Here is a 16707-nt window from a genome sequence, read left to right on the forward strand (position 1 = left end):
CTCTCACCCTCTCTATCCCACCCCTCTAGGTGATCACAAAGCACCCAGTTGATCTCCCTGTGCTATGCGGCTGCTTCCCACTAGCTATCTATTTTACATTTGGTAGTGTATATATGTCCATGCCACTCTCTCACTTCGTCCCAGCTTACCCTTCCCCCTCCCCGTGTCCTCAAGTCCATTCTCTACAACTGCGTCTTTATTCCTGTCCTGCCCCTAGGTTCTTCAGAACCTTTTTTTTGTTTGTTTTTAGATTCCATATATATGTGTTAGCATACTGTTCTCAGGTTTCAGTATACATGTGGATTAAATGCTAATTAAACGATTTCTTCTTTCTGTCTGTTTAGCTCTCCCAGGAACCCATAAAATCCTTTCTTTCTCTCCTTGACCTACTGTTAAAAACCTGTCCACACACTCTCTCATAAGAACTTAGATATAGGTATTTAATTTCCAATAAGTCACTTGAAGTCGTACATAATTACCCCCAAATTGTTTTACTATCTCATCCCCATTGGCCCTCCTAGAGGCTTCTGTCAAAGTTACTTCGATCTACTTTATCTTCCTCCTTCGGTGCTAGTTAAAGGGCAGCAAACAACACATGGCTCATCGCAGTACAGAATAACTCTGCCGCACACCCAGTAATGAGGACCATCAATTGATGGGTCAACAAAATAGAGCCTTGTATTTGAAATGTAACAAGCACCTAGAAAGATGGAAACCTGGAGGACTCAGGAATTCTATGAGCACAAGCACGTTTTCTTAGAACACATACCACAATATTATCAATTTTAACTACAAAATAATAAATATTATTATATATTATAATAATAATTGTCCAAATTTACAGTCATTCTACTTACAACATGTGATAACTTGAGCGAGACATGTAGTTATAGTTTTATAGATAAGTCATTGCAGTTACTCAGCAGTGTAACTGCACACCAGCAGGTACGATTTTTTGAGTAGGAATGTCACTCTGACTCCTCCTTCAAAAGAAAGACTTCAGGGAAATGATCAACCAAAAGATCTGAGACCAACTGGTTTTTAAACCTCTGAATGCATTCTAACCAATATGGAAGAGAAGCTACCAAAGAAATTCAAAGCTCCCTTGAAGAGAAAAGGCAGGGAATAAATAAAGACAAAAATTTAATGAATGAATGAACAAAGAAATGTTCATTCTAATTTTAGTGAAAGGGAAAGAAGTTTTTTTCTTAATTTTTAGCACACTAGTATTATGAAGATCAATATTTTTGTCATTATTTACAACATGTAAAATCTGTCATCTTCAAGTTCTTTGGATTAGATTATCTTCTTTCCAAAATGGTTTTAAAGGAGCAAATAAATGAATGCAGTGAATTAACACAATCTATTCTGGGCCTGGGATTCTATCTGTTTTTCATAAAACGCAATTTAATTTTCGCAAGGTGAGTATGCACAGCTCTTAGTAACACTGGATGCAGTGCCTGCCCAGCAGGGTGCATCTCCTACAGGAGTAAAACCTAAGCATCAGAAGTTAAGATTTTAATAAATATCTGGTCCAATCTACTATTAAAGCCAAAAAAAAAAAAAAAGATAACACAAATTTTGGAAAAGTCTAGGAGGCTTAAATTATCTAATCAATCAAGGTTTTTTCCTACATACCTCTTTTATTTTTTTTTAAATAAATTTATTTATTTATTTTTTGGCTGTGTTGGGTCTTCATTGCTGCGCACGGGCTTTCTCTAGTTACAGCGAGCGGGGGCTACTCTCAGTTGCAGTGCGCGGGCTTCTCATTGTGGTGGCTTCTCTTGCTGCGGAGCACGGGCTTTAGGCACACGGGCTCAGTAGTTGTGGCTCACAGATTCTAGAGCGCAGGCTCAGTAGTTGTGGCGCAGGGGCTTAGTTGCTCCGCGGCATGTGGAATCTTCCCAGACCAGGGCTCAAACCCGTGTCCCTTGCATTGGCAGGCAGATTCTTAACCACTGCACCACCAGGGAAGTCCCTTACATATCTCTTTCATTTTCAAGTGTTTCTTTTCTAGAATTCCTTAGCAAAAGATAGGTCAAAACCTAAATTCAGAATAGAATTTTCTCCACTGAAAGGCAAAGCTAAAAAAGAGTTTTAAATGGGAATTCCCTGGTGGTCCAGTGGTTAGGACTGTAAGCTTCCAACGCTGGGGGCTCAGGTTCGATCCTTGGTCAGGGGACTAAGATCCAGCAAACCGCGTGGCAAGGCCAAGAAAATAAAATAATTAATTAATTTAATCTAGATTGTGGTAATGGTTGCAAAAATTTTTTTAAAAAGGGGGGCCGTCACATCCTGCCTGCCTGCCATTAGCTGCACGGGGTGGAGTGTCACTCCAGGACCTTGCTTCAGACGTCTAAGCTCGCCCTATCCATGAGATCATTGATGTCTCTGTTGCTGACTCTGGGCTCTTTCTTGGGTCTCGAAGCTGGGCCGGTACAGGCCTTGTAGGCCTGCAGGGTGCAACCCAACAACTGGTGGAGCAGCCAGGGGACCGAGGAAACTCCGATATAGGAAGCCCATCCCCTCAAGTTGGTTATGACTTAAAGCAATTTGGCAAACTATACCTGCCGGTAGAGCTGAAACATATTTATTTTCTCTCTGCCTGGTCCATCCAGAAATTGGAGACCCTTGGGTTCCAGGTAGCCTTATCAGATTTCTACCTTGAGTACTGAAAATTAAGAAAGGAGTTTTTTTTTGGAGCTGGGCAAGATGGCGGAAGAGTAAGACGTGGAGATCACCTTCCTTCCCACAGATACAGTAGAAATACATCTACACGTGGAACTGCTCCTACAGAACACCCACTGAACGCTGGCAGAAGACGTCAGACCTCCCAAAAGGCAAGAAAATCCCCACGTACTTGGGTAGGGCAAAAGAAAAAAGAAATAACAGAGACAAAAGAATAGGAACGGGACCTGCACCAGAGGGAGGGAGCTGTGAAGGAGGAAAGGTGTCCACACACTAGGAGCCCCTTCGCGGGCGGAGACTGCAGGTGGCGGAGGGGGAAGCTTCGGAGCCACGGAGGAGAGCGCAGCCACAGGGGTGCGGAGAGCAAAGCGGAGAGATTCCTGCACATAGGCTCGGCGCCGACCAGCACTCACCAGCCCGAGAGGCTTGTCTGCTCACCTGCCAGGGCGGGCGGGGCTGGGAGCTGAGGCTCGGGCTTCGGTCGGATCGCAAGGAGAGGACTGGGGTTGGCGGCGTGAACACAGCCTGAAGGGGTTAGTGCGCCACGGCTAGCCGGGAGGGAGTCCGGGAAAAGTCTGCAGCTGCTGAAGAGGCAAGAGACTTTTTCTTACCTCTTTGTTTCCTGGTACGCGAGGGGAGGGGATTCAGAGCGCCGCCTAAACGAGCTCCAGAGACGGGCGCGAGCCGCGGCTGTCAGCACGGACCCCAGAGACGGGCATGAGACGCTAAGGCTGCTGCTGCCGCCACCAAGAAGCCTGTGTGCGAGCACAGGTCACTCTCCACACCGCCCCTTCCGGGAGCCGGTGCAGACCACCACTGCCAGGCTCCCGTGATCCGGGGACAACTTCCCCGGGAGAACGCACGACGCGCCTCGGGCTGCTGCAACGTCACGACGCCTCTGCCGCCGCAGGCTCACCCCGCCTCCTCCGTACCGCTCCCTCCCCCCCGGCCTGAGTGAGCCAGAGCCCACGAAGCAGCTGCTCCTTTAACCCTATCCTGTCTGAGCGGGAACAGACGCCCTCAGGCGACCTACACGCAGAGGCGGGTCCAGATACAAAGCTGAACCCTGGGAGCTGTGTGAACAAGGAAGAGAAAGGGAAATCTCTCCCAGCAGCCTCAGAAGCAGCGGATTAAAGCTCCACAAACAACCTGATGTGCCTGCATCTGTTGAACACCTGAATAGACAACGAATCATCCCAAATTCAGGAGGTGGACTTTGGGAGCAGGATATATTAATTTTTCCCCTTTTCCTTTTTTTGTGAGTGTATATGTGTATGCTTCTGGGTGAGATTTTGTCTGCATAGCTTTGCTTTCACCATTAGTCCTAGGGTTAGGTCCGTCCGTTTTTTTTTTTTTTTCTTTTTTTACTTAAAAAAATTTTTTTTCCTAATAAATGTTTTCTTAATAATTTTTTCTTAATTTCTATTTTTAGAAATTAAAAAAATTTTTTAAATAAGTTTTTTCATATTTTTTATTTTAAAAAATTAAAAAATTTTTTTCTTAATAAATTTTTTCTTATTTTTTTCTTATTTTTTATTATAAAAAATTAATAAATCTATTTTTAAAAATTAAAAAAAATTTTTCTTAATAAATTTATTATAATAGCTTTATTTTATGTTATTTTATCCTCTTTCTTTCTTTCTTTCTATTTTTTTCTCCCTTTTATTCTGAGCCGTGTGGATGAAAGGCTCTTGGTGCTCCAGCCAGGCATCAGGGCTGTGCCTCTGAGGTGGGAGAGCCAACTTCAGGACCCTGGTCCACAAGAGACCTCCCAGCTCCACGTAATACCAAACGGCGAAAATCTCTCAGAGATCTCCATCTCAACATCAAGACCCAGCTTCATTCAACGACCAGCAAGCTACAGTGCTGGACACCCTATGCCAAACAACTAGCAAGACAGGAACACAGCCCCATCCATTAGCAGAGAGGCTGCCTAAAATCATAATAAGGCCACAGACACCCCAAAACACACCACCAGATGTGGACGTGCCCACCAGAAAGACAAGATCCAACCTCATCCACCAGAACACAGGCACTAGTCCCCTCCACCAGGAAGCCTACACAACCCACTGAACGAACCTTAGCCACTGGGGACAGATACCAAAAACAACGGGAACTACGAACCTGCAGCCTGTGAAAAGGAGACCCCAAACACAGTAAGATAAGCAAAATGAGAAGACAAAAAAACACACAGCAGGTGAAGGAGCAGGGTCAAAACACACAAGACCTAATAAATGAAGAGGAAATAGGCAGTCTACCTGAAAAAGACTTCAGAATAATGATAGTAAAGATGATCCAAAATCTTGGAAATAGAATAGACAAAATGCAAGAAACATTTAACAAGGACGTAGAAGAACTAAAGAGGAACCAAGCAATGATGAAAAACACAATAAATGAAATTAAAAATACTCTAGATGGGATCAATAGCACAATAACTGAGGCAGAAGAACGGATAAGTGACCTGGAAGATAAAATAGTGGAAATAACTACTGCAGAGCAGAATAAAGAAAAAAGAATGAAAAGAACTGAGGACAGTCTCAGAGACCTCTGGGACAACATTAAATGCACCAACATTCGAATTATAGGGGTCCCAGAAGAAGAAGAGAAAAAGAAAGGGACTGAGAAAATATTTGAAGAGACTATAGTTGAAAACTTCCCTAATATGGGAAAGGAAATAGTTAATCAAGTCCTGGAAGCACAGAGAGTCCCATACAGGATAAATCCAAGGAGAAACATGCCAAGACACATATTAATCAAACTATCAAAAATTAAATATAAAGAAAACATATTAAAAGCAGCAAGGGAAAAACAACAAATAACACACAAGGGAATCCCCATAAGGTTAACAGCTGATCTTTCAGCAGAAACTCTGCAAGCCAGAAGGGAGTGGCAGGATATACTTAAAGTGATGAAGGAGAATAACCTACAACCAAGGTTACTCAACCCAGCAAGGATCTCATTCAGATTTGATGGAGAAAGTAAAACCTTTACAGACAAGCAAAAGCTGAGAGAGTTCAGCACCACCAAACCAGCTTTACAACAAATGCTAAAGGAACTTCTCTAGGCAAGAAACACAAGAGAAGGAAAACACCTACAATAACAAACCCAAAATATTTAAGAAAATGGGAATAGGAACATACATATCGATAATTACCTTAAATGTAAATGGACTAAATGCTCCCACCAAAAGACACAGACTGGCTGAATGGATACAAAAACAAGACCCATATATATGCTGTCTACAAGAGACCCACTTCAGACCTAGAGACACATACAGACTGAAAGTGAGGGGATGGAAAAAGATATTCCATGCATATGGAAATCAAAACAAAGCTGGAGTAGCAATTCTCATATCAGACAAAATAGACTTTAAAATAAAGACTATTACAAGAGACAAAGAAGGACACTATATAATGATCAAGGGATCGATCCAAGAGGAAGGTATAACAATTGTAAATATTTATGCACCCAACATAGGAGAACCTCAATACATAAGGCAAATACTAACAGCCATAAAAGGGGAAATCGACAGTAACACAATCATAGTAGGGGACTTTAACACCCCACTTTCACCAATGGACAGATCATCCAAAGTGAAAATAAATAAGGAAACACAAGCTTTTAATGATACATTAAACAAGAAGGACTTAATTGATATTTATAGGACATTCCACCCAAAAACAACAGAATACACATTTTTCTCAAGTGCTCATGGAACATTCTCCAGGATAGATCATATCTTGGGTCACAAATCAAGCCTTGGTAAATTTAAGAAAATTGAAATCGTATCAAGTATCTTTTCCGACCACAACGCTATGAGACTAGATATCAATTACAGGAAAAGATCTGTAAAAAATACAAACACATGGAGGCTACACAATACACTACTTAATAACGAAGTGATCACTGAAGAAATCAAGGGGGAAATCAAAAAATACCTAGAAACAAATGACAATGGACACACGACCATCCAAAACCTAAGGGATGCAGCAAAAGCAGTTCTAAGAGGGAAGTTTATACCAATACAAGCCTACATCAAGAAACAGGAAACATCTCGAATAAACAACCTAACCTTGCACCTAAAGCAATTAGAGAAAGAAGAACAAAAAATCCCCAAAGTTAGCAGAAGGAAAGAAATCATAAAGAACAGATCAGAAATAAATGAAAAAAAAATGAAGGAAACAATAGCAAAAATCAATGAAACTAAAAGCTGGTTCTTCGAGAAGATAAACAAAATTGATAAACCATTAGCCAGACTCATCAAGAGAAAAAGGGAGAAGACTCAAATCAATAGAATTAGAAATGAAAAAGGAGAAGTAATCACTGACACTGCAGAAATACGAACGATCATGAGAGATTACTACAAGCAACTCTATGCCAATAAAATGGACAACCTGGAAGAAATGGACAGATTCTTAGAAATGCACAACCTGCCGAGACTGAACCAGGAAGAAATAGAAAACATGAACAGACCAACCACAAGCACTGAAATTGAAACTGTGATTAAAAATCTTCCAACAAACAAAAGCCCAGGACCAGATGGCTTCACAGGCGAATTCTATCAAACATTTAGAGAAGAGCTAACACCTATCCTTCTCAAACTCTTCCAAAATATTGCAGAGGGAGGAACACTCCCCAACTCATTCTACAAGGCCACCATCACCCTGATACCAAAACCAGACAAAGATGTCACAAAGAAAGAAAACTACAGGCCAATATCACTGATGAACATAGACGCAAAAATCCTCAACAAAATACTAGCAAACAGAATCCAACAGCACATTAAAAGGATCATACACCATGATCAAGTGGGGTTTATCCCAGGAATGCAAGGATTCTTCAATATACGCAAATCAATCAACGTGATACATCATATTAAGAAATTGAAGGAGAAAAACCATATGATCATCTCAATAGATGCAGAGAAAGCTTTCGACAAAATTCAACACCCATTTATGATAAAAGCCCTGCAGAAAGTAGGCATAGAGGGAACTTTCCTCAACATAATAAAGGCCATATATGACAAACCCACAGCCAACATTGTCCTCAATGGTGAAAAACTGAAACCATTTCCACTAAGATCAGGAACAAGACAAGGTTGCCCACTCTCACCACTATTATTCAACATAGTTTTGGAAGTGTTAGCCACAGCAATCAGAGAAGACAAAGAAATAAAAGGAATCCAAATCGGAAAAGAAGAAGTAAAGCTGTCACTGTTTGCAGATGACATGATACTATACATAAAGAATCCTAAAGATGCTACCAGAAAACTCCTAGAGCTGATCAATGAATTTGGTAAAGTAGCAGGATACAAAATTAATGCACAGAAATCTCTTGCATTCCTATATACTAATGACGAAAAATCTGAAAGTGAAATTAAGAAAACACTCCCGTTTACCATTGCAACAAAAAGAGTAAAATATCTAGGAATAAACCTACCTAAGGAGACAAAAGACCTGTATGCAGAAAATTATAGGACACCGATGAAAGAAATTAAAGATGATACCAACAGATGGAGAGATATACCATGTTCTTGGATTGGAAGAATCAACATTGTGAAAATGACTCTACTACCCAAAGCAATCTACAGATTCAATGCAATCCCTATCAAACTACCACAGGCATTTTTCACAGAACTAGAACAAAAAATTTCACAATTTGTATGGAGACACAAAAGACCCCGAATAGCCAAAGCAATCTTGAGAACGAAAAATGGAGCTGGGGGAATCAGGCTCCCTGACTTCAGACTATATTACAAAGCTACAGTAATCAAGACAGTTTGGTACTGGCACAAAAACAGAAATATAGATCAATGGAACAGGATAGAAAGCCCAGAGATAAACCCACGCACATATGGTCACCTTATTTTCGATAAAGGAGGCAAGCATATACAGTGGAGAAAAGACAGCCTCTTCAATAAGTGGTGCTGGGAAAATTGGACAGGTACATGTAAAAGTATGAAATTAGAACACTCCCTGACACCATACACAAAAATAAACTCAAAATGGATTAAAGACCTAAGTGTAAGGCCAGACACTATCAAACTCTTAGAGGAAAACATAGGCAGAACACTCTATGACATAAATCACAGCAAGATCCTTTTTGACCCAGCCCCTAGAGAAATGGAAATAAAAACACAAATAAACAAATGGGACCTAATGAAACTTAAAAGCTTTTGCACAGCAAAGGAAACCATAAACAAGACCAAAAGACAACCCTCAGAATGGGAGAAAATATTTGCAAATGAAGCAACTGACAAAGGATTAATCTCCAAGATTTACAAGCAGCTCATGCAGCTCAATAACAAAAAAACCAACAACCCAATCCAAAAATGGGCAGAAGACCTAAATAGACATTTCTCCAAAGAAGATATACAGATGGCCAACAGACACATGAAAGAATGCTCTACGTCATTAATCATTAGAGAAATGCAAATCAAAACTACAATGAGATATCTCACACCGGTCAGAATGGCCATCATCAAAAAGTCTACAAACAATAAATGCTGGAGAGGGTGTGGAGAAAAGGGAACCCTCTTGCACTGTTGGTGGGAATGTAAATTGATACAGCCACTATGGAGAAGAGTATGGAGGTTCTTTAAAAAACTAAAAATAGAACTACCATATGACCCAGCAATCCCACTACTGGGCATATGCCCTGAGAAAACCATAATTCAAAAAGAGTCATGTACCAAAATGTTCATTGCAGCTCTATTTACAATAGCCAGGACACGGAAGCAACCTAAGTGTCCATCATCGGATGAATGGATAAAGAAGATGTGGCACATATATACAATGGAATATTACTCAGCCATAAAAAGAAATGAAATGGAGGTATTTGTAATGAGGTGGATGGAGTTAGAGTCTGTCATACAGAGTGAAGTAAGTCAGAAAGAGAAAAACAAATACAGTATGCTAACATATATATATGGAATCTAAGAAAAAAAAAAAAAAGGTCATGAAGAACCTAGTGGCCAGACGGGAATAAAGACACAGACCTACTAGAGAATGGACTTGAGGATATGGGGAGGGGGGAGGGGGGAGATGTGACAGGGTGAGAGAGTGCCATGGACATATATACACTACCAAATGTAAAATAGATAGCTAGTGGGAAGCAGCCGCATAGCACAGGGAGATCAGCTCGGTGCTTTGTGACCACCTAGAGGGGTGGGATGGGGAGGGTGGGAGGGAGGGAGATGCAAGAGGGAAGAGATATGGGAACATATGTATATGTATAACTGATTCACTTTGTTATAAAGCAGAAACTAACACACCATTGTAAAGCAATTATACTCCAATAAAGATGTTTAAAAAAAAAAAGGGGGGGTGTGATTTTAAACTAAGGGAAGGTATTTGACCTCATTTCAACGAATGTCTATAGTACACTTATCATTCCTAAGACTCCAGGCAAGCCATCATGAAAGGTAAAAATAAGTACAATATATGCACCTGTCTTCTAGAAACCCTTGTCTGAGAGGAACAGAGTCATGTTTAAAAACTCCATTGCATACATAAAATATTGACAAAATATTATGAGTATAATAAAGAAAGAAATAAAAGATTGTTGGAAGTGGTAGTAGTCCAAGTGAAGTTGAAGGATAAGCCAGATTTCATCAATCAAATGTGCCCCTGACAATTCAATTAAAACACAGGTATGGCACACACGGGTCACCAAAAATAAGACTAAGACATGTTGGTATTTTCCAGCATAAGATTCTATAGGCAGGATTTTTTTCCTAACACCTAGGTCAATACTATCCATAGATATGAAGTTAAGAAGTTACTTAGATAATAATCATTTTATTCATTTTGATCAAATAACCCCACTTCCTATTTTATACTTTCAATCGGTAGGTAAGAGCAAATGGAAAATTATTTTAAAGTGTGAGTCCTAAGGATGAAGCAACCTGGTACAATGTTTAAACCAATAGGATTTGGACTTAAAATGGAGTTCAAATCCTTTCTATAACACCAGCTATTTGATCTTGGAAAGGTGACTTAGTACATTTTATGTCCCAATTTCCCCGCCTACTAAAAAAGTAAGATGATATCTGTGTCATAGCCTTGTTGTAAATATAAAAGTAATAATACATCCAATATTCTCATCCCTACTTTACAATTAAGGAATTGTTACGTTTCTCCAAACACGTGGTTTTTTTTTTGGTTTTTTGTTTTTTAAACATCTTTATTGAAGTATAATTGCCTTACAATGGTGTGTTAGCTTCTGCTTTATAACAAAGTGAATCAGTTATACATATACAATATGTTCCCATTTCTCTTCCCTCTTGCATCTCCCTCCCTCCCACCCTCCCCATCCCACCCCTCTAGGTGGTCACAAAGCACCGAGCTGATCTCCCTGTGCTATGCGGCTGCTTCCCACTAGTTATCTATTTTACATTTGGTAGTGTATATATGTCCATGACACTCTCTTACCCTGTCACATCTCACCCCACCCCCTCCCCATATCCTCAAGTCCATTCTCTAGTAGGTCTGTGTCTTTATTCCCGTCTTGCCACTAGGTTCTTCATGGCCTTTTTTTTTTTTTTTTCCTTAGATTCCGTATATATCAAACACATGTTTTATTACAATTTTTACCGAGTTACCTGTTTGTGTTCGTATACTGATTGTATCTGCTATTTACTTTCCAGTTTATTGTTTCCTAATGCCATGGACAAAGGCCAAATATATATGAGAAATATATGTTGGTCAGCTCAATGCCCAAATATGTATTTCTTGGAGATCACAACACAGTACCTTATCCGTTAACTCTGAGAATAAGTAATGTGGGAATTGAAGAGAGTTATATATGTGGGTATAAGTTAACTTCAGAGAGGTTTAATGGAGAAGAAACTGTGCTGCAGAAGAAGAATTTGGTCTTGATTAGGGCAGAAATGGAAGTCCGGATGGAGAAGAGGTGGACCCACGAACAGCACTTCAATCTTACCTCCCAAAGTACCAGCAGGACTTTTCCAAGTTCCAGAGAAACTTACAGCAAGGTCTTTTATCCTCTTCCAGTCTATCTCTGGGCTATGCCTTAGCAGAAAGGAAAAAGTTACACAGAGGGTTCAGGACTCCAATCCCGTTTTAACTACTTATCATTTGTATGACCTTGAACAAATCCCCCTGTGCCTCAGTGTTCTCCTCTGTGATACTGGGATAGCAAGACCAAGGCTGCCTGTCATACAGGATCAAATGAGTCAATGAACATAAAACCCCTTGGAAGTGTGGGAAGAGCAACACACGTCAGTTATTATTGCCATCCCCACTGTCTCTCTTGTTATTTGCAAAAGCAGAGGGAACTGAAGCCTAGATATCTTCTATTATCTTCGAAGCCGTAGAGCTCTGTGTGCAAGATAAGCTTTCTTTTACCGACGACATAGATTTGGGCTTGCATAGTGGACACAGAGCACCAGCTTACCAGCTGTGGTTATGCAGTTCACTTATATAGTCAGATAGCCTTTAGGGGCAATTTGAAAAGCTTCCTGGATGAACACGTATCTCTTCACTGATTGGCTGTACCACCTGTTTCCATGGCAATTCTGGAGCCATTCCACACTCACCCACCTTCCATTCCCATTCACTGTAACACCCCTTTAACAGCAAGGGACAGAAAGTTTAATAAAGTAGAAGCATTTTAATAAATGGAGGTATAATTTAAATGGAAACTTTTGGCATTTTTTGAGTCTCCAGAGTTTTCTATATGTTGCAGTAAACTCATAGTTCTTTCCTCTAAGGGTAATGGAGGAAGGCAGACACTTTTTATAAAATTCCTTATGAGAATATTGAGAAAACATTGCCCCATACATCCTCTGCCATATTTTATGAATAGAGATCACTAGCCAACATTCAGTTCACCTTGTTCTCCCAAGAGAGAAATGGATGTTCTGAGTTCTCGTTTGCCACACACACACATCTTCATGTCCATTTCACACTCTTCCTTCTACACATCTTAGCGTCAACCAAGATGTGTCTTGAAGGGAGGGGAGTCTAGAAGTCGGGCAAGGATCACAGCCACACCAAGACTGGTATGTCAGGGTTCTGGGCAAGCTCCTAGCAATCCTATGAGGTAGTAGTATTTTTCCCATTTTTCCATTTGACATTACTGAGGCTCAGAATATTTGGTTAACTGACAGTGTTGTACGGTATGAGCCAGGATCCAAACACACACAAGTGTGTCTTGACCACACAGACTTGACCACATCCTTGGTGACTGTACTCCCAGTACTGTGTGATCATCACAATTTTGAAGGCTGCTAAATGACCCTGTTTCTTAGTTTGGGATCCCCCAGAAATCAGAACCTGAGACAAAGGCTTGGGAGCAGGTAATTTATTTAGGAACTGATCCCAGGAAGCAGGAGCAGAAGTGGAGAGAGTAAGACAGGTGAGAAGAAAAACCACTCTAAGTTGTTTTTCGAGGTCACAGATGGATTCCTCCAGAAAGGAGTCTCGATTCTACCCGGGCCTCTGAGAAGCATATGGAATGCCTTCTAGAATTTTCCAGCTGACAATGGGAGGCTGGAGCGTTTATGCACTACTCTCCCTCCCCCACCCTCATTGGCCGAGAGTTGCCCCTGGGCAGCTAACTCTTCCCACAATTCCTGGCTGCTCGTGTGCACAACATAAGAAGCTCCTAGAGTGTCAGAGAAGACCCTGGGGTAACGCACAGAAAGACCCATAACTGGCCTCCAGGTGGAGGTTGGCGGTGTTGAGTCGAGACTGAACTTCTGGAGATCTGCCACCACAGCTGCTGCTAAAATCAGAGCTGCACTTAGAGACTGTGGGGCAGACACCAGGGGTGTCAGCTGCACCCGAATTCTAGGATATTTTACAACTTGCTGAAATAACTACTGGTTTAGCCTTGTGACTCACACACTCACATCTGACATGAACATGACCTGAATTATAGTTATAGAGCTGCACTGTCACAGTACACACAGCTGATTCAGCAGTAGCTTCTCTGGAGCGGTGATCATGTGTCAAGTGTGAGCTCTGTGTTCCAGGATCCACGCCTAGTTTCATCACTAGAAGGTCTGCATGCACAAGTCACTTAAACTCAATGTGTTTCAGTTTTCTCACCCATAAAATGGACATAACAAAATCCACCTCATAGTTTGATGTAACGTTACATGAAATAATACATGTAAAGCACTTTGAAGAGTGTCTGGATAAAGCAGGTGCTCAAAGGGGTGGATAGAATTTTGTGAATAATTTGCAATTACCAACATTTCCAGCTCCTCTCATAGCAGGAGGTTAGTGCATTAAAAGCACTCTATGTCTTCCCACTCATGATTATAATATGCTAACCAAAAGCTTAAAACAAAATAACTGCAAGTCCAAAAACCAAACACCATGGTGACAGGAAATTTCACGACTCCATACCCAACATTTTCTTAGCACTTTATCTCAGACTAATGAAAAGTGTTTGGTGGCATTCTTTTCGCACACAAACTAGAGCTAAAAGGAAAGATTTCGGGCTTCCCTGGTGGCGCAGTGGTTAAGAATCTGCCTGCCAATGCAGGGGACACGAGTTCGAGCCCTGGTCTGGGAAGATCCCACATGCCGCGGAGCGACTAGGCCCGTGCGCCACAACTACTGAGCCTGCGCGTCTGGAGCCTGTGCTCCGCAACGGGAGAGGCCGCGACAGCGAGAGGCCCGCGCACCGCGATGAAGAGTGGCCCCCACTCGCCGCAACTGGAGAAAGCCCTCGCACAGAAACGAAGACCCAACACAGCGAAAAATAAATAAATTAATTAAAAAAATAAAAAATAAAAAACTTAGGTCAGAGTAAGATCTGTGAATCTCACTGAATATAAATTTAAAAAAAAAAAAAAAAAAAAGGAAAGATTTCAAAGGCTCATATTTCCACATGGTAAAAATCCTTTACTCTGGTGGAATAACAGCTGGTTAGAGAGGGGGAAAAAAACAGCCCGTACAGGAGCTGAGTAGCTTCTGGTCTCCACGGTAGCAGTGTATCATACTCTGATCCTTTTAATCACCTAATTCCCTTAGGATGAAGAAAGGAGCAAGGAGACAAAAGCGTTAAGACAAAAAAAAGTCGCAATTTGTGGAATGGATGATGGTAAGTCAGCAAACACGGCCAGGAGGTGATTCTAACCACCTACAGTTATGTGACATTTCCTTAGAATTATCTTTTCACTGAGGGTGATAGGTTACTACTGATCAAGCAGAGGTTAGTTGAAATTACTCATTCCCCCCCACCTTGTATGCCACAGCACGTATGAAAGATGGCACCCTGGGGATGGGGGGCAGTTTGCAGACAAGCCACAGTTCATAGCAGGATGACTGGTCTTCAAAGGAGTGAAACTCACGATTCTTTTCTTCTTACTGTAAGCCTTCGTTTGATTTCTAGGAAAGATGCTGAACAACTTTCGAATGATCAGAACAACATCTCAAAGCCAGACCCATGGAGCTCTGCCTCAGGACCCCTGGGGGCATTGTTACAGCACAGATTCCCAGGGCCGATCATCAGAGATTCTAGCAGAGCGAGCCTGGAGTGGAGCCAAGGAAGCCGAATTGAACAAGCAGCCTCAGGGGGTCCTTATGCACCCTACACTTGGAAACCACTCATGTAGATCTTGGGAGTTACTCAAAAATCTAACTTTAGCTAACTTTCCTTCCCTCTGCTGTTTGTGTTGGCATTCAAAAGATCATTTATAAATGTGACAGATTCTACTTTTCTATAGATGACCTACAGAGATAATCCATTTTTGAGACAAAAAAAAACCCAACAACATAGGGAAGCATTCAAAACCACTGAAGTGAAAGAGAACAAAAATCTACTTCGGAAAAAATAGCCATAAATTCACAATGAAAAGCGTAAACTTTGGCTTCACTAATTTTATTTAATTCCCTATATCACCACACCAATTATAGTAATGCCCATCTAATTAGTGTACAAAATATCTTTTCCTTTTTATAAGACAGAATTCTTATGTTAAAATACAGAAACCTAGTGCTGTAAATCACTAACTTATTTCAGACCTTCTGAAAAATTATACAAGTTACATTTAGATGCCCATCCAATTGTATTCACATATTCAGAAATTCAAGCGTTTACCAAGTACCTTTTACATGCAAGGCAGTGCTCAATGTGCTGGAGTTAAAGGAAGTCAAAAACCTCTGCCATCATAGAGCTTACATTCTAGGAAGAAAGACAATAGAAGTTAAGTAAAATAGCTGCCATGTCAGATGGTGAAAAGTGCTACCAAAAAATATAAAGCCAGGAATGAGATGGTTGCAGGTTTTAATAACTGGTATGAAAAACCTTAAAAATGAAGATGACAATTGAGTAAAAATCGGAACACGATGAGGGAGCAAGTCTTACAAATACTGGGGGGAAATGTTCAAGGCAGAAGAAATAGCAAGGGCTAAAGCCCTGAGGCAGAAGAATACTTGGCCTCTCAGGAACATCCCCAAGGCCAGTGTGGCTGGAAGGGAGTGAATGAGGGAAGAGTAGTAGAAGACGAGGTGAAACATAATATCGTTCAAGCAGAAGAGGCATATATCATGACCTTTGACTTTTATTCCAAATGAGATGGGAAGAAGCTACAGGAAGATTTTGCACAGAGAAATTACATGAGCTGACTTAGGTTTAAAAGGATCATTCTGGCATCTGATTTGAGGATAGACTGTAGGAGAGACAATGACAGAAAAAAGGAAACCAGGTAGAAGGTATTCCAGGGGTGAAATGATGCTGGATAAGACTAGAATGGCAGTTGTGGTGGTAAAAGAAATGGTAAGATTCTGGAAAAATTTCAAGGCAGAGCCAAAAGGATTTATGGAAGAATCAGATGTGGGCTTAAGAAAGAGAAGGGTCATGCTTTTTCATCTGAGAAATTGAAAAAATGGAGCTGCCTTTTACTGGATGTGGAAGACTGGGAGAAGCAGGTGTTGGGACATGGTAATATTAAATCATCTGTTAGACATCCAGGTGGCAATGTCAAGTAGACAGTTGGATCAATGAATCTGAAGTTCAGAAGAGATACCTGGGCTGGAGGTA

Source organism: Eschrichtius robustus, chromosome 4, assembly GCF_028021215.1.
Source record: "Eschrichtius robustus isolate mEscRob2 chromosome 4, mEscRob2.pri, whole genome shotgun sequence".
Taxonomy (NCBI): Eukaryota; Metazoa; Chordata; class Mammalia; order Artiodactyla; family Eschrichtiidae; genus Eschrichtius; species Eschrichtius robustus.